Raw genomic sequence first — 26,993 nt, forward strand, 5'->3', positions numbered from 1 at the left:
TGCCAAAAGATACGAGGTAATGATGATAGTACCACTTACTTGTGGCACTGCCGCTTGAGTCATGTTGGTATAAATTGCATGAAGAGGCTCCATGATGATGGGTCTTTATACTCACCTTATTTTGAATCACTAGTGACATGCAAATCATACCACATGAGCAAGGCCTTGTTTTCATTGTGATGAAACAAGATAGTAACTTGTTGGAAGTGATACATTTTGATGTATGCAGTCCAATGGGTGCTGAGGCATGCAGTGGATATCATTATGTTCTTACTTCAATGACGATTTGAGTGGATACAAGAGTATTTACTTAATGAATCACAAGTCTGAAATATTGAAAAGTTCAATTCTGTTTCGGAGTGAAGTTCGTCGTAACAAGAGGATAAACTCTCTACGATATGATCATGGAAATGAATATCTGAGTTACGAGTTTTGGTACGCAGTTAAGACAATGTGGAAATTGTTTCGCAGTTCATGCCACCTGGAACATCATAGTGTGATGATGTGTCTGAACGTCATAGCCACGCACTATTTGGTATGATGCATGCTATGATGTCTCTTATCGAATTACCACTATCGTTTATGGGTTATGCATTAGAGACAACCGCATTCACTTTAAATAGGGCACCGCGTATTCCCGTTGAGATGACACAGTATAGACTGAGGTTTAGAGAAATCTAAACTGTCGTTTCTTGAAAGTTTGGAGTTGCGATGCTTATGTGAAAAAGTTTCAGTCTGATAAGCTCGAACCCAAAGCGGATAAATGCATCTTCATAAGATATCCAAAACAGTTGGATACATCTCCTATCTCAGATCCGGAAGCAAAGTGTTTGTTTCTAGAAACGGGTTCTTTCTTGAGGAAAGGTTTCTCTCAAAAGAATTGAGTGGGAGGGTGATAGAACTTGATGAGTTTATTGAACCATCACTTTGACTAGTGTGTAGCAGGGCACAGGAAGTTGTTCCGGTGGCACCTACACTAATTGAAGTGGAAGCTGCTGATGGTGATCATTGAGCTTTGGATCAAGTTACTACAAACCTCGTAGGTCGACAAGGTTGCGTACTACTACAGAGTGGTATGGTAACCCTGTCTTGGAGGTCATGTTGTTGAACAATAATGAACCTACGAGCTGTGGAGAAGCGATGGTGGGCCCGGATTCCGACAAATGGCTGGAGGCCATGAAATCCGAGAGAGGATCCATGTATGAAAACAAAGTGTAGACTTTGGAAGAACTACTTGATGGTCGTAGGACTATTGAGTAAAGATGGATCTTTAAAAGGAAGACAGACGACGATGGTGATAAGTCACTATTAAGAAAAGCTCGACTTGTCGCAAAGATGTTTCCGACATGATCAAACAGTTGACTTTGGTGAGACTTTCTCACTCGTAGCGATGCTGAAAGTCTGTCAGAATTATGTTAGTAGTTGCTGCATTATTTATGAAATATTACACATAGGATGTCAAAACATTGTTTCCTCGACGGTTTCCTTGAGCAAACATTGTATGTGATACAACCAGGAGGTTTTGTCGATCCTAAAGATACTAGCAAGTATGCAAGCTCCAGCGATCCTTCAATGGACTGGTGCAAGCATCTCGGAGTTGGAATATACACTTTGATGAGATGATCAAAGATTTTGGGTTTGTACAAGGTTTATGAGAAACTTGTATTTCCAAAGAAGTGAGTGGGAGCACTATAGAATTTCTAATAAGTATATGTGGTTGACATATTGTGGATTAGAAGTAATGTAGAATTTCTGTAAAGCATACAAGGTTGTTTGAAAGAATTTTTCAAAGGAGTACCTGGATTGCGCTACTTGAACGTTGAGCATCAAAGATCTATGGAGATAGATCGAAAGCGCTTAATAGAAATTTCAACAAGATGCATGCCTTGACAAGTTTTTGAAGGAGTTCAAAATAGATCAGCAAAGAAGGAGTTCTTGGTTGCGTTGTGAGGTGTGAATTTGAGTAAGACTCAAAACCCGACCCCGGCAGAATAAAGAGAATAGACGAAGGTCGTCTTCTATGCCTAGGTCGTAGAATCTGAAGTATGCCATGCTGGGTACCGCACCTGATGTGTGCCTTGACTCAAAGTCTGTTGAGAGGTACAGAGAGTGATCCATGATTGAATCACTAGAAGCAGTCAAAATTTATCCTTAGTAACTGATGGACTAAGGAATTTTTCTTGATTATGGAGGTGGTTAAAGAGTTCGTCGTAAAGGGTTACGTCGATGCAAGCTTTGACACTAATCCGAATAACTATGAGTAGTGAAACAGATTCGTATAGTAGAGTAGATATTTGGAGTATTTCCGAATAGCACATAGGAGCAGCATCTATAAGATGACATAAAGATTTGTAAAGAACACACGGATCTGAAAGTTTCAGAACCGTTGACTAAAACCTCTCTCACGAGGAGGACGTGATCACACCCCAGAACTATATGGGTGTTGGATTCGTTGAAATCACATGGTGATGTGAACTAGATTATTGACTCTAGTGCAAGTGGGAGACTGTTGGAAATATGCCCTAGAGGCAATAATAAATTAGTTATTATTATCTTTCTTAGTTCATGATAATCGTTTATTATCCATGCTATAATTGTATTGATTGGAAACACAGTGCATGTGTGGATACATAGACAAAACACTGTCCCTAGTAAGCCTCTAGTTGACTAGCTTGTTGATCAAAGATGGTCAAGGTTTCCTGACCATAGGCAAGTGTTGTCACTTGATAACGGGATCACATCATTAGGAGAATCATGTGATGGACTAGACCCAAACTAATAGATGTAGCATGTTGATCGTGTCATTTTGTTGCTACTGTTTTCTGTGTGTCAAGTATTTGTTCCTATGACCATGAGATCATATAACTCACTGACACCGGAGGAATGCTTTGTGTGTATCAACCGTCGTAACTTAACTGGGTGACTATAAAGATGCTCTACAGGTATCTCCGAAGGTGTTCGTTGAGTTAGTATGGATCAAGACTGGGATTTGTCACTCCGTATGACGGAGAGGTATCTTGGGGCCCACTCGGTAATACAACATCACACACAAGCCTTGCAAGCAATGTAACTTAGTGTAAGTTGCGGGATCTTGTATTACAGAACGAGTAAAGAGACTTGCCGGTAAACGACATTGAAATAGGTATGCGGATACCGACGATCGAATCTCGGGCAAGTAACTTACCGAAGGACAAAGGGAATGACATACGGGATTATACGAATCCTTGGCACTGAGGTTCAAACGATAAGATCTCCGTAGAATATGTAGGATCCAATATGGGCATCCAGGTCCCGCTATTGGATATTGACCGAGGAGTCTCTCGGGTCATGTCTACATAGTTCTCGAACCCGCAGGGTCTGCACACTTAAGGTTCGACGTTGTTTTATGCGTATTTGAGTTATATGGTTGGTTACCGAATGTTGTTCGGAGTCCCGTATGAGATCACAGACGTCACGAGGGTTTCCGGAATGGTCCGGAAACGAAGATTGATATATAGGATGACCTCATTTGATTACCGAAAGGTTTTCGGAGTTACCGGGAATGTACCGGGAATGACGAATGGGTTCCGGATGTTCACCGGGGGGCAGCCCACCCCGGGGAAGCCCATAAGCCTTGGGGGTGGCGCACCAGCCTTTGGTGGGCTGGTGGGACAGCCCAAGAAGGCCCTATGCGCCATAGATAGAAAATCAAAGAGAAAAGGGAAAAAAAGGAGGTGGGAAAGGAGAGAAGGACTCCACCTTCCAATCCTAGTTGGACTAGGATTGGAGGACTCATCCTCCCTTAGTGGCGCAGCCCTTGGGGCTCCTTGAGCCTCAAGGCAAGCCTCCCCTCCCCTCCTCCTATATATATGGAGCTATTAGGGCTGATTAGAGACGACTTTGCCACGGCAGCCCGACCACATACCTCCACGGTTTTACCTCTAGATCGCGTTTCTACGGAGCTCGGGCGGAGCCCTGCTGAGATTAGATCACCACCAACCTCCGGAGCGCCGTCACGCTGCCGGAGAACTCATCTACCTCTCCGTCTCTCTTGCTGGATCAAGAAGGCCGAGATCATCGTCGAGCTGTACGTGTGCTAAACGCGGAGGTGCCGTCCGTTCGGCACTAGATCGGAGCGGATCGCGGGACGGTTCGTGGGACGGTTCGCAGGGCGGATCGAGGGACGTGATGACGTTCCACTACATCAACTGTGTTTCTTAACGCTTCTGCTCTGCGATCTACAAGGGTACGTAGATCGGAAATCCCCTCTCGAAGATGGACATCACCATGACAGGTCTTCGTGCGCGTAGGAAATGTTTTGTTTCGCATGCGACGTTCCCCAATAGTCACCTCATTGATCACCGACGTCCTGGAATCATCATTGCGGATATTTTTAAACGTTAGCTGACTCCATGTAGGTGCAAAAATCGAGGCGGCCCGGCCGCCGCTAATCACTGTAGTCCCATTTTTTTGTTGTGCTGCTTCGGGTTCTCCCCCTGCCTTATAAAATAGGCCACCCAAGGTCATTTTTTAACTTCCTCCGTCTTCTTCCTCTTGTCGCCTTCGTCCGTGCGAGCGTCACCGGAGTACAAGCATCAAAAGCTTTCCAAACTTACCATCATTGACAACTGTGTTCATGTTCATCGACTGCGGCTTCCTCTCGCGTCCGTCTCCTTCCAAGTTTCTTCTTCTTCACATCTGGTAAGTGTGTGTTCCTCCCATTAGATTTTCTTTCCTCCGTTCACCATAGTTCTTCGTGGTTCTTAGTATTTATCACCATCGGGGTAGCGTAGATCCAAAAATATATATCATTCTATCCCATTATGATTTTTGATCTTTCCTACTCTATTTTTGCCATAAGGCAGATCTAAAATATTGTATAGAATCTCGGGTTTGCATTTCCTTCGAAACCTCCATTGTCATACAAATATTTCCATTTCTTTTCCTGTGATTTATTAGATCCATCTGTTCTGTTACTTCCGTAGAAAGTCGTTATTGCTCGTAAATAATGCTAAGTCTCCTCGAGCTCATGCTTTCATCTATTAGCTGGCTTTAGCTGACAGCTTGTCTTATGACCAACTCAAAGCACAACTTCTCCCTAAGGTGGTTTTGGTAATCAGTAACAACATATGCGTCATTGATCTAATGATTCTATCTAGTGTTTTTCAGGAAAAGTTCAATTATGCAATGGCTAAGGATTGTGAGGAGAACCCCTAGATGCAAGGAACATCTATTGGCAGCAAGCTTGAAGACTCTACATTTTATATTTTGTGAGAAATCACATCTGAGTCCATAGGATAGCCAATACTATTAAAAGGGGATGAGCTGACTAGGATGATCTAGTTGCTCAAGTGCTTAAATTTAGACACTAAAAATACTCATGAATTTCTCCCACAAATATTCTGTCCAAATCCTAAATATCCAAAATTCGGTGCCACCAACTTTTTCCATTCGGTCCTATCGAGTTTTACATCACACAGATCCCATGGCAAACCCTAGAGTCTCGGTACCACCAAGTTTCATTTCGGTGCAATCGAAATAATTGCCCCCTGCTCTGTTAAACAACTTCTCAAAATCATAATTTCTGAGTTTTGACAATCGGTCACACCGAGTTGTGGAAACTGACTAGCCAGCCAAAATTGGTACCACCGAGATTCATATATCGGTCTCACCGAAAAGACAAAAGTTGCCACATTTTGCACTAGTCGGTGCCACTGAGGTTTACTTCGGTTTCATCGAGTTATGCAATAATGTTATAACAGTTGGACTTTTGGAGATGCCTATATATACCCCTACACCACCTCCCATTCGCAAAGGTAGCACTCAGAATGACCCAACACTTGCCATATCCATTTTTCTAAGAGAGACACACCTACTCATGTGTTGACATCAAGATATTACATTCCCACCATACAAATCTTGATTTATAGCCTCCCCAAGTTCCTTTCCACCCAATCAATCTCTTCTTCCCAAGCCAAATCTGTGAGAAAGTGATTGAGTCTTGAGGAGACTATCTTTTGAAGCACAAGAGCAAGGAGTTCATCATACTACTGTATCTATTACCTTTTGGAGAGTGGTGTATCCAAGATTGGTTAGGTGTCGCTTGGAAGCCTCCTACTTCGTGGTGTGGAGTTGAACCAAGAAGTTTGTAAGGGCAAGGAGATCGCCTACTTCGTGAAGATCTACCCTGAGTGAGGCTAGTCCTTCGTGGACGTAAGCGGTGATGGAATAGAGAAGGTTGCTTCTCCATGGACCCTTCGTGGGTTGAGACCTCTATGGAACCACGCCAAAAATTGTTGTGTCAATCTTTGTGTTTGATCTTCCTATCCCTACCCTCTATTTATATGTGCATGTCCTTACTTTCTTCTGATATACTCTTAGACTTGCATGTGTAGGTGTGCTTGACTTGCTACAATTGCTAAAACTTGCCCACAACTAAAATTGGGAAAAGGCTAAGTTTTTATTTGGTCAAATCACCCCACCTCTAGACATACTTTGGATCATACAAGTGGTATCAAATCTTTGGTCTCACAACCTAGGAGAGTATGGCGTATAGTGAGGGAAATTACCAGCGTAAAGGTCCATACTTTGATGGTACAAACTTGGCATGTTGTGTCAATCTTGCCCCTCTCTTTGGCTCAGTACTAGCAATGGAAACACACCACCTATGCATGTTTTGTTTAAACTCCTCACACACTTGTGCTAGTGTTGCCATCATGTAGAATTCGTCATCCGAGTCGGATTCCCCAAATTCCTCCATGAAGTACATGCAATTTTCATCATCTAAAGCCATATAAACCTCAAATTTACATCAATATACATATATATGTCGGATAAAAATTACATCAATACAAAAACATATACTGACCACTAGGAATAATATACACCATGAGCTACCGCAGTATGGTCTAGAATAATCACATTCCATGAACCGCCACATATAGTCGTTCTACCGGTTGTTTTTGAATGGTGGTATGTGAAAGGATCAAGACATACGTGAAGGGGGTGAATAAGGACAACTACAAATTTATTTTGACTATTAGCAAGTCTAGGATATGTGGTATATAAGGTGTTTTAAAACTTATATGATGCTTTCAAGGTCAAGTGACCAAAGTGAACCTTAAATAATGAGCTAGGGTTGTGGATAAACAAAGACACCAGAGATGAGGATGTGTCTGAGTGTTCAATTCCGTAGAGGAAAACTAATCACCATTGGAGGGGTGGGTGTTACTACGATATCACACCAACCCCCAGGAAGGGTCACCCTTTTCTCCTTGAGATATGACCACGAGGGAGATTTACAACAACTAGTGGTAGATTTTGAGGTGGTCTCCAAACCTTCACAGACTTTGGGACAATCACAAAATGATTTCTCACTGAGATGCCTCCCCCTAGGAGCCTCCAAACTCCAGGAGTAACAACCTTGGAAAGCAAAGGTATTGAGATCATGGTTTCCTTCACTAAAAGCTTAGATCGGGTGATCTTCTTTGAATAATCAAGAATTGAGAGTGTTCGAGTAAATGAATCAATGGGGGTGATATTTTTTGTGTTCTAACAATGGTGGAAACTCAAGTTGGAAGGATGAGGTTGGAGGTGGAAGGAGTGTTCTTTATAGCCCTCCCCAATTTCAACAATAACGGGCCACATAGTCTCGGAGATTTGTTCCAACCAGAGGGAAAGACACTTGAGACCCCGGAGACCCAAGTGTACTGGACCCTGAAGCTCCGGCCCTCCATACATGATGTCAACGATGCCCTGGGTCCCGGGGGTTCCTGGACCCGTATGTTCCATGCAATCCAAAGATAGAGCCGTAGGAACCCTCGAGATCCAGAGTAGGAAACCAGGATCTCTAGCCCCTCCATAGAGCAAATCAATGAGCTTTAAAGTTTCGGCCTCTGGAACCTTGGAGATCTATAGGTAGTAGGGCGAGTGCATATGAGAGGGAATTAATGATACTTAGATGAAGTGGAACGTATTTGGATTTGAGAATGTGAGAGTAAAATATGGAATGTGTTTGTCATGATCCCCAGACTTATACATTACCTCCACCCCATATTAATAGTGCAACTTTTCGTGTGACTCAAAGATAAACCAAAACACCTATGTTCTGCCGCAATCTTCGCCAACACCTATTTACCTTTTGAATTGGGACCACCCTTTTCAACATCATTCATCATCGTAGGGGGGCTATCACTTGATAATTACTACATGAAGGTATTAGGCCATCTAATCATATGTTTCATCACTAACACGTAATTAAGAGGCAAGATGCTCTCTCTCCCTTTTTGGTGAATGATGACAATATGATTAGATCATGGAAAAAAGTACACAATTTAGACATGCCATTAATCCTTGGATCTTTAAGAAAAGCTTCCCCTTAGTGTGTGTATTGTTAAGACAAACTGCATTGGAATACAAAATGCACAGAACTAACAAGCCACCCAAAAATCTTTAGGAACAACGCTATGCAAACAAAACAACTTTTTTATGAAGCCTCCTTTGTAATAAATTATATGTGATATGTATATAGATAACAAGGCATAATCTCACATATAAGAGGTATGTGTTGTGAAAGTAATATGGTATAAGACAAATGAATAAAACACACATCCATAACAAGTAGCATAACCCTACCATTTATACGTGCAGTCCATAATTAAGAGTAGTTCACTACCATGGAGTATGAATAGTAAAATACAAGTTTCACAAGAATGATAAGATGCAATTGATAAATGAAGAGCTTGCAATCTCCAAACACATCGGGCCTAATGGAACCTCTCCCTTTCAAATCAAGTACACAAAAAACAAAACAAAGTGATGCTAACGGGAAGTCCTATTACCTCCTTCCATGGTGCATATTGCTACGGCGACAGAGATCTTCTGTCGTCTCTTGAGCTTGCGTTGGTTTTTCCCTTGAAGAGGAAAGGGCGATGCATCACAGGGGCAGTAAGTATTTCCCTCAGTTTGAGAACCAAGGTATCAATCCAATAGGAGAATCTCGTCAAGTCCAGAGTACCTGCACAAACACAAAAGAGCTTGCACCCAACGCTATAAAGGGGTTGTCAATCCCTTCAAGATTGATTGCAAAGTGAGATCTGAAGGCGGAAAGTACAACGAAGAAAAAGTGGAAGGCTGAAAATATGATGTGAAGTAGACCCGGGGCCATAGTGTTCACTAGAGGCTTCTCTCAAAATAGCAAATATTACGATGGGTGAACAAATTACTATCGAGCAATTGATAGAACCACGCAAAGTTATGACGATATCTAAGGCAATGATCATACATATAGGCATCACGTCCAAGATAACTAGACCAATACTTTATGTATCTACTACTATTACTCCACACATCGACCACTATCCAGCATGCATCTAGTGTATTGAGTTCATGACGAACAGAGTAACGCCTTAAGCAAGATGACCTGATGTAGAGGGATGAAAACAAACCAATGATGAAAACCCCATCTTTTTACCCTTGATGGCAACAACACGATACGTGCCTCGCTACCCCTTCTGTCACTAGGTGAGGTCACTGCACGATATGAACCCAAAACTAAGCACTTCTCCCATTGCAAGAATCATAGATCAAGTTGGCCAAACAAAACCCACAACTCGAAGAGAATTACAAGGATAAGAAATCATGCATATAAGAGATCAGAAGAAACTCAAATAAGATTCATAGATAATCTGATCATAAATCCACAATTCATCGGATCTCGACAAACACATTGCAAAAGAAGATTACGTCGGATAGATCTCCATGAAGATCATGGGGAACTTTGTATTGAAGATCCAAGAGAGAGAAGAAGCCATCTAGCTACTAGCTATGGGCCCGTAGGTGTGTGGTGAACTACTCACGCATCATCGGAGAGGTCATGGTGTTGATGAAGTAGCCCTCTGTATCCGAATCCCCCCTCCAGCAGGGCACCAGAACGTGCCCCAGATGGGATCTTGCAGAGACAGAAGCTTGCGGCGGCGGAAAAGTACTTTCGATGATCTCCTGATTTTTTCTGGGATTTTAGGGAATTTATAGGTGGAAGACCTAGGGCAGAGGAGGCCCTGGGAGCCCACAAGCCTGGGAGGCGTGGCCTCCCTTGGCCACGGCTAGGGGGCTTGTGGCATCCCTGCTGGCCCCCTGCCCTGATTCTCATGCTTCCCGATCTTCTTCTGTTTCGGAAAAATCTTTTTGGCAGTTTCGTTCCGTTTGGACTCCGTTTAAAATCCTCCTATGAAAGGGGTCAAAAACATGGAAAAACAGGAACTCGCACTTGGCATTGAGTTAATAAGTTAGTCCCAAAAAATATATAAAAGGCATACAAAACATCCAAAGTTTGACAAGATAATAGCATGAAACCATCAAAAATTATAGATACGTTGGAGACGTATCACATATCCGAAAAGATTGGCACTAGTAGCATCATCATCTAAGTCATTAGGGAGGTACTTGGCACGAGGATTAGAGAACTTCTCATCAATACTAAATTGTCCCGGGGGGGGGGGGGTAAACCTTCTCAACACGAGCTTCTCTCTCTTCTTTGATCCACCTAATCTACTTATTCTAAAGGTTTGATATCTGAACGCCCCTCACTTTGTCACCTTCACATATTCAATAAGTTATCGATTTCTCAAATAAACAAACCTTTTTCTTTCTTTCCATTGGGGGGACATTCCTATGAACAACCTGAGAGAATTGACCGATATCCATATCAATACTTGTAGTGGAAGGGTCCCCGTCTTCCAAGTACACACCACTATGAGTATTATTTTTCTTCTCATCGAGGACTGAAGGCTTCCGTAACACATTTTTAGTTCAATGTGATGCGAGTGGCCAGAGAAGTCTCATTGTAACATGGTGCTTCAATGGATGGACCAAACATACATGACTTCCTCTTGAATACACATGTGCGAAACTACTCCAACATGAAACCCAACAAATCGATCTTCTTCCAGTGAGCACAAAACATAAGATCAACCACAGTGCCATGAAGCTTAATAGAATACCTTGTCTTAGGAGAAATAGTAAATTTGAAATGCGAGAGACACTCAAATTTGGAGATAGATTGTTGATGTGCCCCACAACAAAACTCTATCTCCCTGAAATGCATACCACAAGACTATCCTTGTTGTAGGGACTGTCATCCTTCACACGTGCATAAACGATCATGGGATGATGATGACATAGATATCCACCGAGTAAACAAATCTACCATTGTTTCATTCACATGATGCTTCACACATCAAGTAGAGACTTCAGGTGTCATCATGTGAAAGTAAACAATGACAAATAACTAAACAACAAGCCCCTCACTGTAAGAGTAGTCAAGCTTGAAAAACTCGAGGTTCCCCATGTGCCCAAGGGCGTTCAAGATATCTATGTACTTGATGTGATTCATTTTCATATTTTCAACATTGAGAATTTCACGTGTGCGTGGGGGGGCATGATGCCTCTAATCTAGGAAGTTGTTGGGGCCGAAGTGTAGAGGTTTGTAGCCAAGCAAATATTTCCCTCAAGTGGATGACCTTAAGGTTCATGAAACTAGTAGGTTCTTGAGCAAGAACTAATTATCAATACATGCACACAATTACAATACTTGTCTTGGTCCCCAACAAAACTAGTGAGATTATCGGTTTCACTAGCCATGCTAGCTACAAAGATTAATGCAACTTATGATTGGGATTGATTATTGTAATAAAAGAAATAAAAGTTTAGATTTGAAGCAAGACTTAAAGTGCGTTAACCAAGATCCAAAGCAATTAATAGTTCATCTTTTCATAACTATTGCGTGTAAAGAAAAGGTGTGGTGGGAGAATCTACAAAACTACCATGTGCAAAGCATAATAATTGCCATATCTTTAGCATAATATCTGCCAGATTAATGAACAAATGGGAAATTGTAGTAAGATGAAGTGCATGTGTATGAGTTGACACTTGGATACATCCCTCTTATCCTTGAGGACGAAGGGTCTTTTCCTGTTTTAGAAGCCGCTAAATGAGGAGAACAACATGTGCTCGTGGAAACATCCTGGTAACCTTTCACTGAATTGGGGGGGGCTTGTTCAATCATGGAGAAGAGCGGGAAGGTAGTACCACATTCTTCACTTTGTAGGCTTCATCGCGAGCGTTTGCCTCACTGCATCAAAAAACATAAAGTGGAAAAGGTTGATGAAGAATGGAAATAAGTAGGATAGAAAAATCAAGCGATAACAAAGGCATTATGCTGGATTCAAGCAACAAAAAAGACGAGCATGCATGGACAAAAAAAACAGATAAATCTCCTCCTAGCAGCGACAAGGTAAACCATCATCCTCTTCGGATCAAAAGCATATTCAACAGCCTTGGTAGCCCTATCTTGTCATCAAATCATCAACATGTCGTTTAACTATTTTTGGGCTCAACCGTGTCTTACAAATGGGCTCAATAATGTGTCGATGATGTTTTTCTAACATGTAATTGCACGAAAGTATAATTGTGGTAGCTAACATAACATTCAAATACAATTTGTAGGGAGTTCAATATTGAAACATCAACCTAACCAAATTAGTTAGCGCCCATCATATTGATTTATTTCCACACGTGTGTTTTTAGAGTGGGCTTATTTATGAGAATTAGATCTTTATTTCCCAACATATCCACTGTACTTTTCAATGTAATGTGCTTTTACAAATAGTATAGTGATTGCTACACAGTTGGTGCCTCTACCACCTCGGGGCCTGCGACGAATGCTCTAGGGGTTGTTAGAATTAATTATGAGGTATAATTGGATGAATGTGTAAAGTGATCTGTGATCAAACACGAGGGAAGGCTGGCCCACTCACTACTGAAATTCAGAAATTTGTCGTCTGCCATGGCGGACGACAAAGGGGGGGACCACTTACGGCAAAGTTTTTGCCGTCGGTCAACAGACGGCAAAGTAGACGGCAAAAAAATCCGGTGAAGAGGTTCTTTGCCGTCTGCTTTTTTAAAGCGGACGACAAAGAATCTTTGCCATGAGGGGGCAGACGGCAAATTAAATGGGATAGCACATACACCAACGGCCCCGTTAAGTGTTAACGGCATGCCTCCTCTCTTTGCCGTCTGCCATCCCCCCTTTGCCATGTGGGGGCAGACGGCAAAGGGGGGAACCAGCCCCCTCTCTCCCCTCTTTGCCGTTTGCCATCCCACCTTTGCCATGTGGGGGCAGACGACAAAGAGGGGAGAGAGAGGGGGCTGGTTCCCGCTTTGCCATGTGGGGGCAGACAACAAAGGGGGGAACCGGCCCCCTCTCTCTCCTCTCTTTGCCGTCTGCCATCCCCCCTTTGCCATGTGGGGGCAGACGACAATGGGGGGAACCAACCCCCCTTCTCTCCCCTCTTTGCCGTGTGCCATCCCCCCTTTGCCATGTGGGGGCACACGGCAAAGGGGGGGAACCAGCTCCTTTTTAATTTATTTCTTATTATATCCAGCATTGTTCACAATAATCAGGATATATATATATATATATTTGACATAAATAAATTTCTTTCCGTACTCATAACCATATTAAAATAACTTTCATCCATAGTACATACATATTATGCAAGTTGCATCCGTACCAAACTATATATCACACAAGTTTCATCCACATGCATACAAAGTTTCATATATATCCATATACTACAATAGTTTCAATACAAGCTTCCGTGAAGCCATGGTACAAGAAATCATCTTCAAGCATTCCATCAATATAATCCAAGCTTCCCGTGAAGTGAATGTAATCTACAAAATGACAAATAAGAAATTTAGAAGAATAATACTAGATGAAGAAGTATATAGGTTATTTCGGAGAGAAATTAGCTAAGTATAGGCCATTTAATAGCTAAGTTAGGTGGAATAATTCATCTTGGAGCTACATAGCCTTATTATGTCATTTAGGAGAGAACTTAGCTAAGTATAGGTCATTCTAGAGCTAACTTGGATAAAATATGTCATTTTGTAGCCAACTATGATTATTAATCCATTTTGACCTTATTATGTCATTTTGGAGCTAAATTAGTCATTTTAATGAGCTAACCAAGGTTCTTATGATGTTTTTACCTAACTATGCTAATTATGTCATTTTGGAGGATAATTAGCTAAGTATGTCTTTGTTGGGGAAAATAACCTACGTAGAAGAGGAAAGAGAAGAAGCAAGAAGAGAAGAAGCAAGAAGAGAAGAAGAAGGAGAAGAAAAAGAAGAAGAAGAAGGAGGAGGAGGAGAAGGAGGACGAGAAGGAGGAGGAGAAGGAGGAGGAGAAGGAGAAGAAGAAGAAAATAAGAAGGACAAGAAGAAGGAGAAGGAGGAGAAGAAGGAGAAGGAGCTTCTCTCCTCCTTCTCCTTCTCCTTCTTCTTCCTCCTTCTCCTTCTTCTTCTCTTTTTCTTATTCTTCCTTCCTTTCATTTTTCCTCTTTCTTATCCTCTTGTCCCCATTCAGGCTAAATTAGCTAAGAATGCCTTTTTGGAGCTAATTATGTCATTTCGAGGATAATTAGCTAAGTATAGGTCATGTTTTATTAAATAGACCATTTTGGAGCTAACTAAGCTAATTATGTCATTTAGGTGGAACCCTAGCTAACTATAGGTTGTTTCGGAGCTAACTGGGTAAAATAGGTCATTCCGGAGCAAACTATGCTTATTAAGCCATTTTGGATCTAGCTAGGCTAATTATAGGCCATTTAATACCTAAGTTAGGGGGAATAGGTCATCTTGCAGCTACGTAAGCCTTATTATGTCATTTAGGAGAGAACTTAGCTAACTATAGGTCATTTTTTTTATTAAATAGGTCATTTTGGAGCTAACTAAGCTAATTATGTCATTTTGTAGGATAATTAGCCAATTTAGTCTTTCCTGGATGAGTCTAAGCTATGTAGAAGAAGAGAAAGAGAAGAAGCAAGAAGAGAAGAAGAAGTAAAATAAGAAGGAGGAGGAGGAGGAGGAGAAGGAGAAGGAAGAGGAGAAGAAGAAGGAAAGAAAAATGAGAAGGAGAAGGAGGAAGAAGGAGGAAGAAGAAGGAGAAGGAGGAGCTCCTTCTCCTTCTTCTCCTCCTTCTTCTCCTTCTTCTTATCCTCCTCCTTCTCTTCTTCTTCTTCTTCATTCCTTTCATTTTTCCTCTTTCTTCTCCTCTTGTCCCCTTCTTCGGGCTAAATTAGCTAAGAATGCCTTTTTGGAGCTAATTATGTCATTTCGAGGATAATTAGCTAAGTATAGGTCATGTTTTATTAAATAGACCATTTTGGAGCTAACTAAGCTAATTATGTCATTTAGGTGGAAGCCTAGCTAACTATAGGTCGTTTCGGAGCAAACTTGGGTAAAATAGGTCATTCCGGAGCAAACTATGCTTATTAAGCCATTTTGGATCTAGCTAGGCTAATTATAGGCCATTTAATACGAAAGTTAGGGGGAATAGGTCATCTTGCAGCTACGTAAGCCTTATTATGTCATTTAGGAGAGAACTTAGCTAACTATAGGTCATTTTTTTATTAAATAGGTCATTTTGGAGCTAACTAAGCTAATTATGTCATTTTGTAGGATAATTAGCCAATTTAGTCTTTCTTGGATGAGTCTAAGCTACGTAGAAGAAGAAAAAGAGAAGAAGCAAGAAGAGAAGAAGAAGTAAAAGAAGAAGAAGGAGGAGGAGGAGGAGGAGGAGAAGGAAGAGGAGAAGAAGAAGAAAAGAAGGAGAAGGAGAAGGAGGAAGAAGGAGGAAGAAGAAGGAGAAGGAGGAGCCCCTTCTCCTTCTTCTCCTCCTTCTTCTCCTTCTTCTTATCCTCCTCCTTCTCTTCTTCTTCTTCTTCCTTCCTTTCATTTTTCCTCTTTCTTCTCCTCTTGTCCCCTTCTTCGGGCAAAATTAGCTAAGAATTCCTTTTTGGAGCTAATAATGTCATTTTGAGGATAATTAGCTAAGTATAGGTCATGTTTTATTAAATAGACCATTTTGGAGCTAACTAAGCTAATTATGTCATTTAGGTGGAAGCCTAGCTAACTATAGGTCGTTTCGGAGCTAACTTGGGTAAAATAGGTCATTCCGGAGCAAACTATGCTTATTAAGCCATTTTGGATCTAGCTAGGCTAATTATAGGCCATTTAATACCTAAGTTAGGGGGAATAGGGCATCTTGGAGCTAGGTAAGCCTTATTATGTCATTTAGGATAGAACTTAGCTAACTATAGGTCATTTTTTATTAAATAGGTAATTTTGGAGCTAGCTAAGCTAATTATGTCATTTTGTTGGATAATTAGCCAATTTAGTCTTTCTTGGATGAGTCTAAGCTACGTAGAAGAAGAGAAAAGAGAAGAAGCAAGAAGAGAAGAAGAAGTAAAAGAAGAAGGAGGAGGAGGAGAAGGAGAAGGAAGACGAGAAGAAGAAGAAAAGAAGAAGGAGAAGGAGAAGGAGAAACAAGGAGGAGAAGGAGGAGCTCCTTCTCCTTCTTCTCCTCCTTCTTCTCCTTCTTCTTATCCTCCTCCTTCTCTTCTTCTTCTTCTCTTCTTCTTCTTCTTCCTTCCTTTCATTTTTCCTCTTTCTTCCCCTCTTGTCCCCTTCTTCGGGCTAAATTAGCTAAGAATGCCTTTTTGGAGCTAATTATGTCATTTCGAGGATAATTAGCTAAGTATAGGTCATGTTTTATTAAATAGACCATTTTGGAGCTAACTAAGCTAATTATGTCATTTAGGTGGAACCCTAGCTAACTATAGGTCGTTTCGGAGCTAACTTGGGTAAAATAGGTCATTCCGGAGCAAACTATGCTTATTAAGCCATTTTGGAGCTACCTAGGCTAATTATAGGCCATTTAATACCTAAGTTAGGGGGAATAGGTCATCTTGCAACTACGTAAGCCTTATTATGTCATTTAGGAGAGAACTTAGCTAACTATAGGTCATTTTTTATTAAATAGGTCATTTTGGAGCTAACTAAGCTAATTATGTCATTTTGTAGGATAATTAGCCAATTTAGTCTTTCTTGGATGAGTCTAAGCTACGTAGAAGAAGAGAAAGAGAAGAAGCAAGAAGAGAAGAAGAAGTAAAAGAAGAATAAGGAGGAGGAGGAGGAGGAGAAGGAGAAGGAAGAGGAGAAGAAGAAGAAAAGAAGAAGGAGAAGGAGAAGGAGGAAGAAGGAGGAGAAGAAGGAGAAGGAGCTCCTTCTCCTTCTTCTTCCTCCTCCTTCTTTTTCTTCCTCTCTTCTTCTTCTTCTTCTTCCTTCCTTTCATTTTTCCTCTTTCTTCTCCTCTTGTCCCCTTCTTCGGGTTAAATTAGCTAAGAATGCCTTTTTGGAGCTAATTATGTCATTTCGAGGATAATTAGCTAAGTATAGGTCATGTTTTATTAAATAGACCATTTTGGATCTAACTAAGCTAATTATGTCATTTAGGTGGAAGCCTAGATAACTATAGGTCGTTTCGGAGCTAACTTGGGTAAAATAGGTCATTCCGGAGCAAACTATGCTTATTAAGCCATTTTGGAGCTAACTAAGCTAATTATGTCATTTAGATGGAAGTCTAGCTATTTTTTATTAAAACACTAGAAATAACATACCATTATCATCATCACGGCGGTGAAGCACGGTGGCTCTGGCTTGTTTCACCTAGAGAAGGCTGCCCTGGAGAAGGCTCCACTGTAGAAGGGTCGTGCAATGTGTTTCGGGAGATATTCTGCACCAAACATCGATTGCAATGTGTCGTTAGCATGAGGACACTCTTAAGATCACTGCACTGAAATGAAACTCACCGTCCCTGCAATGTTAATAACTGGCATCGGCGGAGGGACTTGGCCGCTCTTCTCGCACATAGACTGTACATTTGGTTTCAACAAGTCAAACTTTTTATTTATTAATGAAATGGACCTTAAAATACAAGATTTGAAATAACATGAAGAAGAAACTTACCACGAAGAGCTCGTATATGGCCCTGTTAGACGCATCATTCCGTGCCCTCTCCGCCTCCACCAATGCAGTCGTCCTCTCCTCCAGCTCCCTCATCTCCTTATCCTTCTCCGCCATAGCCGCCTGCATTGCCTCTCTCTCTTTCTGAATAGCAGCCTCCAAGACAACTCATTGTTAGCAATGTAATCATATTGGTTCCAACGCACAACATAATGCGGAAAGATAGTTGAGTCCACTAAACTAACCTCGATGGCGAGCTTGACTGGCCGTGGACGACATGTTATCTCCGGACAGGAGCTCGTTTGGCGTGCCTTTATTTGCCGGAGAGTGCTAGGACAATGTATAAGGCCGTCTCCAATGGCGATCGATCCATGGGGCCTCCCGTTGCCAGCTATCATCACCACCTCTCGATCAATAGGCCCCTTGCTCGGGTTAAAGTCCTCTCCTTTCCTCGCCTTCCCGTGATCTCTGTACTTCACGAGCTTGTGGTGGGAGGAGATGTTGGTGAAGTTTTCTGGATGCTCTAGGCCAGACTCAGAGAATGCCTTGACCTTCTTGTACAAGGCAGTATGGGCCATCGCATACAGGTCATACATCTGTGGCACCTCCGTCTTATTGTGACGCGCCTAAAAGAGAGAGAGAGGAAAATTGTATTAGTAAAGGGCTCAAGATAGCATTAAGAATGAATTGCATGAGGCATGAAGCAAACCACATACCCAGTTCTCGCCAAATTGGATTAAGTTGACGCTCCCTTGATGGTGTGGCACACCAACCATTTTGCCACGCCTCTCCTTGGCGTTGTTGTGGCTGGCCTCCCACGTTTCGGAGCACCACTGATCCACCAAGGCCTCCCAACAATCCATCTTATCCACACACCATCTCGGGGGCACCTAAGTTAATAAAGAGAAATTTGAGCGTGTAAGAACCAAATTAAGGAAACTAACTACAAAGCCTTAATAATATGTAATTACCTTCATGTAATGCTCCTTCTCCATCTTAGCATCACGACACTTCTCCTTGTCTCGAACAGCCTGCGCCCGAGCCTCGTGCCGAAAGTTTTGAAGTAGGCGGCGACATTCGGTTTCGATAACCTTTGTCGCGTCCTCCTCGTATCCCTCCTCACACCTGTAGTAGGTCTGCAAATGAGACAACACCGATTAGTACAATAAATAGCTATGGTTGATTTATAATTGTGTGAAGGAGAAATTACCGAGAACTGTCGGATCACCATGTCGGCCCTCGTGTGGCACAAAACACCGTCGATCTCCACCTCCGGCGGGGCCGGGGCACCCAAGTAGTGCTCCCAGGTCATTCCTACCTCTCGCTCCCGACCGGGCAACATAACAAACCCTGGGAAGTTTTTATGGCAAAGCACACCAAGGACGCTTTTGGGCTTGCGGACACCCTTGGCAACAATTCAACCCCTACGGTATGACAAATTAAAGCCAAAACATTAGATATTTGAGAAAACGCGAAGGAAAAAGGTTAAATAAGAGTAAATTAAATTACTTGTCCCCATTTGGCCTAATCGACCACCTCTGCTCGGGGGTCGCCGGCACGAGCGGGAGCCCCAAACTACCATGCTGGTAGACGGTAGCCCCCTCACCGAACTCCTCGTCGCTACCAGCATGGCCACTTGGCTCAGCCCAGGTATCCCACTGGGTCTCTTGGGACGTACCCTCATCTCTGCTTTGCTTCGGAGTCGCCTGGAACGAAGCCTCTGGGACACGAGTCTCGTGGGTCGAAGGCTCATCGACCTGAGGCTCGTCGACCCAAGGCTCGTGAACCGGAGACCATGTAGCCTCCACATCAGACGAATCCACCCTAGAAGTCCTGTGCTCACGTGAATCAACTTGGGGTGGTGGCGGAGACCGTGTAGCCTCCACCTCAGAAGGCGTGGCAGCCACCGCCCTACCTCTCCCGCGGCCACGTGTACCTTTAGTACAACATAAATACCAGCATGAGTAATAAAATGTATATAAATACCAATATGCATACAACATAAATACCAAAATGAATACAACGTGTACCTTTAGTACCTCTCGGCTTCGCGGGGGGTCGACCTCCTCTCACGGGGGCGCTCCTTGTAGAGTAGAGAGCAATGCTCTCCGAAGAGGCGAGGCAGGAATGGAAGTACCCATCCCATCACCCGCCGACGAAGAAGGAGCCGCGGAGTGCTTTCGACCCTTCCCACCATCTTTCAACACTTGTAATGACAAAGAGTAAATGAAATTAGTACAACATAAATACCAACATGAGTAATAAAATTTATATAATTTAAGTGTATCATCGTCATAAATACCAACATGACTAATAAAAATTTAATACCTAACATGAACTCAAAATTTATATATAGTATAATAGTTGAATACCTGACATGAACTAATAACAATCGTGCTTGTCTATATGTGCTCCGGGGTCAATAAATGCATCATGTTCATCACTATCATCAATAAATGCATCATCATCACTATCACGAAGAACATGTGGAAGGCCACCATTATGAAATCGGTCAAGAAGTGACAGGTCATCCGCAACAGTAACCTCTTCTTCTTCCAGCTCTTCCTGTTCGGGCTCAGGGGTTAAGACGGATTCACTGTCGCTGTCTACTTCAATGTTTTGGGGTGAAGTAGAGCGGTTCTTGAAACGTTTCTTGGACATACGTGTTTCTTGGAAGAATTCTCCTTCATATGTGTCTGGGTTAATGTGAGGTTCGTAATCCTCTTCATAGAGGGTAGGTGGTCTAAAATGTGGTGGCACTTCATAAACGACATCCCAACCTTTGAGATTTGGATCAGTTTAGCAGGCCCACGGTAGATAGAAAACTTGTGTCGCCTGTTGAGCCGTAATATAGACATCGGGAACATCTAAGTGGGTGTTTTGGTTGATTTCGACTAGTCCTATATGTTCATGAGTCCTTCTAGTCTCCCTCGGCTCAAACCAATAACATTTGAAGACTACGACGGTCGGTGGGTTTTCACCATAGAATAGAAGTTCATAAATTGCTTCAACTCTTCCATAATACTCGGTGTCTCCTTCGCTGATAGCAGAGACAAAACAATTTGTAGTCTTTAGGTCGGGCATAGATAGCTCTTTGCCAAAGGTATGAAAGTGATACTTGTTGATGTTGTATGTCAAATGAACGGACCTTATAGTCAAAACCATTAGCGACTTGTCTCAACTCGGCGTCCATAGACTCTGCATCAGCCTACAAGTTTAATACGAAAGAATGGATGCATTAGCCGCAAATTAGACCAAGAAATCAAATGGGCCCTTAATGGTAATTAATTACCCTTTGTTTGAACCAAGAGATGATACCGGGATAGTCGCCTCCATGCTTTGCGAGAATCTCATACTCTTCGACGGAATCCTTTTCGATGACCGCTCCATCCAAGAACTCGGCGACGTATCGACTATATCAAATATCCGGGAATAAGAGTAGTTCAAAGCAATTATAAGTTGCGGAACAATAAATTATCGAGAACTTAGTCGATGTACGGCCACACTTCTGTTAGGTTGGTGAAGATATACAATGAAATGGTCTGCCATTCTTCGACATCCAACGATTTCCCTTTCGAAGCACCGGATGGTGCGAGCTTACCTTTGAATAGGCTGAGGTTGGATCGAACCTTTTTTGGATCGCCATCATTGTACCGAGGCTTTGGGTTATGCAAATTCTGATTTTTGGCTTCGTAGTGTGCTGTCACGAAGTTTGCCGCCTCCTCAGTAATGAACGCCTCGGCCATCGATGCTTCAATTCTACGTTTATTATTACACTTAGATCGAAGCGTCTTCTGCATCCTCTCAGTTGAGTAGCACCATCAATTTTGAACGGGCCCCCCATTCTTGCCTCGGTCGGGTGATGCAAAATCAAATGTTGCATTGGATTAAAGAAGCCCGGTGGTAAGATCTTTTCTAATTTGCAGATCAACTTCGGCGCCAACTCTTCCATTTCATCTAGCACGCCAGGCGATAGTTCTTTCACACAAAGAGAACGGAAGAAATAGCTCAGCTCTGCCAGTACTAGCCATTCATCCTCAGGGATAAAGCCATGCAACATCACCGACATTACCCGCTCAATCCATATGTGCCAATCATGACTCTTGAGACCAACTATTTTCAATTTCTCAAGACTCGCTCCCCTCTTTAGATTCGCAGCATACCCATCGGGGAACATCAACCACACTTTCACCCACAATAGCATTTCCCTCATAGTTGGCCTTTCAAGACTGAACCATGCCTTTGGCTTCGCTATGCTTTGCTTTCCTTTCCGTTGTCGCAAGTTTTGCAACGGTCTATCACATAGAGCCTCCAGGTCGATTCTAGCCTTAGGATTATCTTTTGACTTCCCCTCTATGCCGAACAATGTACCAAAAATGGCCTCCGCAATATTCTTTTCAGTGTGCATCACATCGATGTTGCGTGGGCAAAGGAGGTCTTTGAAGTAAGGCAGATCCCATAAGCATGACTTGTGAGTCCAGGCGTGTTCCGTATTATACCCTTTGAAGTATCCTGGATGCAAAGGATCAGGCTCGAGAGCGTTTAACTGATCAAGGGTCTGTTGGCCTGTCAACGCAGCTGGTGCAGTGTTTTTGACAACTCTACCTTTGATGAAATTCTTCTTGTCTTTTCTGAACTTATGGTCAGGATCCAGGAATTGTCTATGCATGTCGAAGCAAGAATACTTGCGGCCAGCCTGCAGCCAAAGGAACTGAAGAGCTGCCTTGCATGTGGTGCACGGGAACCTTCCATGCACACACCAGCCAGCGAATAGCGCAAACGTCGGATAATCATGCGTCGAGTACATGTACCACACATGCATTTTTAAATTTGTTTTGGTAGCCGCGTCATAGGTCTTGATCCCATTATTCCAGGCTTCTTGCAACTCATCCTTAAGCGGCTCCATGTACACATTCATATTCTTCCCCGGATAGTTGGGCCCTGGAATTATCAACGTCAGGAAAATGTTCTTTCTTTTCATAATCTCTCCGGGTGGCAAATTTAGTGGAATGACAAATACAGGCCAACAACTGTATTGTGCTGCCGTCATACCATACACATTGAACCCATCTGTGTTGATGGCAACTCTAGGTTGCCTTGGATCTTCCGATTTATCCTTATGTAATGCATCGAAGTGCCTCCACGCAAAACCATATGAAGTGTGTACCAGCATCTTGTTCCCATCCGCATCTAGTTCGGTTCTTTTTCCCAATTTGTGCCATGTCATCTCTCTAGCCGTATCTTCGACCATGAAAAGACGTTGAAGTCTTGGTACGATTGGCAGATACCAAAGTACACTAATGGGGATTTTGGTCTGATTCTTCTCACCCATACCGTTGTCTACCACAATATACCTGGAAGAATTGCAAATGGGGCAATAGTTCAAGGCCGCATACTCAAGCCTAAATAAGGCACATCCATTCTCACAGGCATGTATCTTCTCATAGGGCATCTTAAGTACACGGATGATTTTCTCTGACTGGTACAGGTTTGCAGTCAGTACATGGCCTTTGGGTAGAGAGCGTCCAAATATCGTCATCATCGCGTCGTAGCATACTCTCCCTAGGTTGAATTGAGCCTTCAGAGCCATTACTTGCGCGATGGCATCCAGCTGACAAAGCTCAGTCTGCTCGTGGAGAGGACGTTTCGAAGACTCCAACATTTCATAGAAGGCCTTTGCAGATTCCTTCATCTCATCGTCCGAGTCCCGAGCATCATCAAAGTCTTGCACCACGTCTTCAATCCCGGTACCATGCTCGTTGGTGCGACAACGAATCACCTTAGCTCTGGCACGTTGGTCAGACTCACCATGAAAAGTCCACACCATATAATTACACGTAAAACCCCACTTCTGCAGGTGTTTACCCATTTCAAACTCTGTCTGCTTTTTCCAGTTGTCGCAGTTGGGACAGGGGCACCATGTTTTTTCTGGCCATTTGCAAATGCGGCTCTCACAAACCCCTTGGTTTTTGTTAACCATTCATGGGTCATGTATTTCTGACTAAGGTGACGAGTGTACATCCAAGCACGATCACTCATGTTGCCTAGCTACCTACGGGGGGCAAAAGAAATAAATATATAATTCATCATCTATATTCATACGCTAATCAAGTTTGTTAGTTTTATTACGTCCATGCAACCTACACGCTAATAGGTAAAGATAGGTCCTAATCCCACCCGAGTATGTGTAGATTGGGTTCGTTTTCCCATGCTCTGCTCCAGATGCGACGCAGAATTTCGGTAGCACCTCCCTGTTGTTCTCCTGATACACGTCTCGGCAATAAGCAGAGAGGATGTGTACCCGGAGAACAACAGGGAGGCACTGACGAAATTCTGCATCGGATCCAGAGCACAGCATACGGGAAAACGAACCCAATCTACACATACTCGGGCTGTCCATGGATAATGTTGGACAATTCGAAAGGATGGCGGTTATAAATATGCAAAGAAATGCATGTTTATATATGTCGCCCTTTCGAACGGGAGACGCATACTGGTCACGAATACTCATGATTGAAGAAACCTACAGCTAGCAAGTTTCATCGGCACGAATACCGGGACAGAGCAAATTAAGGGGGTAGGAGGAGAAGTCATTTGTGCTCACCAACAAACGCAAGGGCGGAGCTCGTCCAACGCACGTGGAGGTCGTCGAACAACTGCACATTGAAATTCACACGATCAACACAAATGCGATGTTTTTATAATTAACATAATCGGAAAATATGTGACCTAACTCATAATTTACAAAACTATGACCCCCGTCGGGGTTTAGTAGCATCGGGAGTGAGTGCCGTCGAGGGTCGGCGGTGTCGGGTGTCGATGGCGTCGGGGGTTGGGGGTTAGTGGCATCTGTGGTCGGGGGTCAGTGTCGTGGGGGGTCGAGGGTCACTAGTGTCGGGGGTCTTTTCGGTTAACAAGAGGCCGAAGAGGTGTCGGGCGTCGGGGGTTGGGGGTTAGTGGCGTCGGGGATCGGGGGTTGGGGGTTAGTGGTGTCGGGGGTCGGGGGTCGGGGGTTGGGGTTAGTGGCGTCGGGGGGGGGGGGGGTCAGGGGTAGGGCGTCGGGGGTCGGGGTTCGGGGGTTGGGGTTAGTGGCGTCAGGGGTCAGGGGTAGGGGGTCGGGGCTCGGGAAGCAGTCTCTACAATTATCAACTAGAGCCCAACTAGAGCCCTAGAAAACACAACTAATTCAAATGTCTACACAACTATAGCCCATTTTCCCAGAGAGAAAATGCAAGCATGCTCTACAATTATCAACAATATGGGGAGTCATGTGCTCATACTTACACCACTTAACATTTTATATCAGCGGCCTACGTTAATAAAAACAAGCATAGCAACCATAAGAATGTCAAAACGGACACATAGGCAACCTTTACACATGTTCTATGAAAATGTTGCAAAAGAATATTATGCTTAATCCTACAATACACAACAGGACAAAATATGCAAGCCGATAGTTCTACTCCCTGTGCTAAAACTGTTGGGGAACGTCGCATGGGAAACAAAAAATTTTCCTACGCGCACGAAGACCTATCATGGTGATGTCCATCTACGAGAGGGGATTTCCGATCTACGTACCCTTGCAGATCGCACAACAGAAACGTTAATGAATGCGGTTGATGTAGTGGAACGTCCTCACGTCCCTCGATCCGCCCCGCGAACCGTCCCACGAACCGTCCCGCGATCGGTCCCACGATCCGCTCCGATCTAGTGCCGAACGGACGGCACCTCCGCGTTCAGCACACGTACAGCTCGACGATGATCTCGGCCTTCTTGATCCAGCAAGAGAGACGGAGAGGTCGATGAGTTCTCCGGCAACGTGACGGTGCTTCAGAGGTTGGTGGTGATCTAATCTCAGCAGGGCTCCGCCCGAGCTCCGTAGAAACGCGATCTAGAGGAAAAACCGTGGAGGTATGTGGTCGGGCTGCCGTGGCAAAAGTTGTCTCAAATCAGCCCTAATACCTCAGTATATATAGGAGGGAGGGAGGGGAGGAGGCAGCCTCAAACCCTCAAGGTTTGGCCGAAATTTGAGGTGGAGGAGTCCTACTCCAATCCTACTTGGAGTAGGATTCCACCTTCCCACTTGGAAATTCTTTCCACCTTGTGTTTTTCCCTTCTCAAACCTTATGGGCCTTAGTGGGAACTTATTCCAGCCCACTAGGGGCTGGTTTATCTCTTCCCATAGCCCATGAGACCCCTTGGTGCGTGACACCCCTCTCGATGGTCCCCGTCACCCCTCCCGGCACTCCCGGTACACTACCGATGAGCCCGAAACTTTTCCGGTAATGCCCAAAAACTTTCCGGTAACCAAATGAGGTCATCCTATATATCAATCTTCATCTCCGGACCATTCCGGAAACCCTTGTGACGTCGGTGATCCCATCCGTGACTCCGAACAACATTCGGTAACCAACCATATAACTCAAATACGCATAAAACATCGTCGAACCTTAAGTGTGCAGACCCGGTGGGTTCGAGAACTATGTAGACATGACCCAAGGGACTCCTCGGTCAATATCCAATAGCGGGACCTAGATGCCCATATTGGATCCTACATATTCCGAAGATCTTTATCGGTTGAACCTCAGTGCCAAGGATTCATATAATCCCGTAGGTCATTCCCTTTGTCCTTCGGTATGTTATTTGCCCGAGATTCGATCGTCGGTATCCGCATACCTATTTCAATCTCATTTACCGTCAAGTCTCTTTACTCGTTCCGTAATACAAGATCCCGCAACTTACACTAAGTCACATTGCTTATAAGGCTTGTGTGTGATGTTGTATTACCGAGTGGGCCCCGAGATACCTCTCCGTCACACGGAGAGACAAATCCCAGTCTCGATCCATACTAACTCAACGAACACCTTCGGAGATACCTGTAGAGCATCTTTATAGTCACCCAGTTACGTTGCGACGTTTGATACACACAAAGCATTCCTCCGGTGTCAGTGAGTTATATGATCTCATGGTCATAGGAACAAATACTTGACACGCAGAAAACAGTAGCAACAAAATGACACGATCAACATGCTACGTCTATTAGTTTTGGGTCTAGTCCATCACATGATTCTCCTAATGATGTGATCCCGTTATCAAGTAACAACACTTTCCCATGGCTAGGAAACCTTGACCATCTTTGATCAAC

This window comes from Hordeum vulgare, chromosome 2H, assembly GCF_904849725.1.
Source record: "Hordeum vulgare subsp. vulgare chromosome 2H, MorexV3_pseudomolecules_assembly, whole genome shotgun sequence".
Classification (NCBI taxonomy): domain Eukaryota; kingdom Viridiplantae; phylum Streptophyta; class Magnoliopsida; order Poales; family Poaceae; genus Hordeum; species Hordeum vulgare.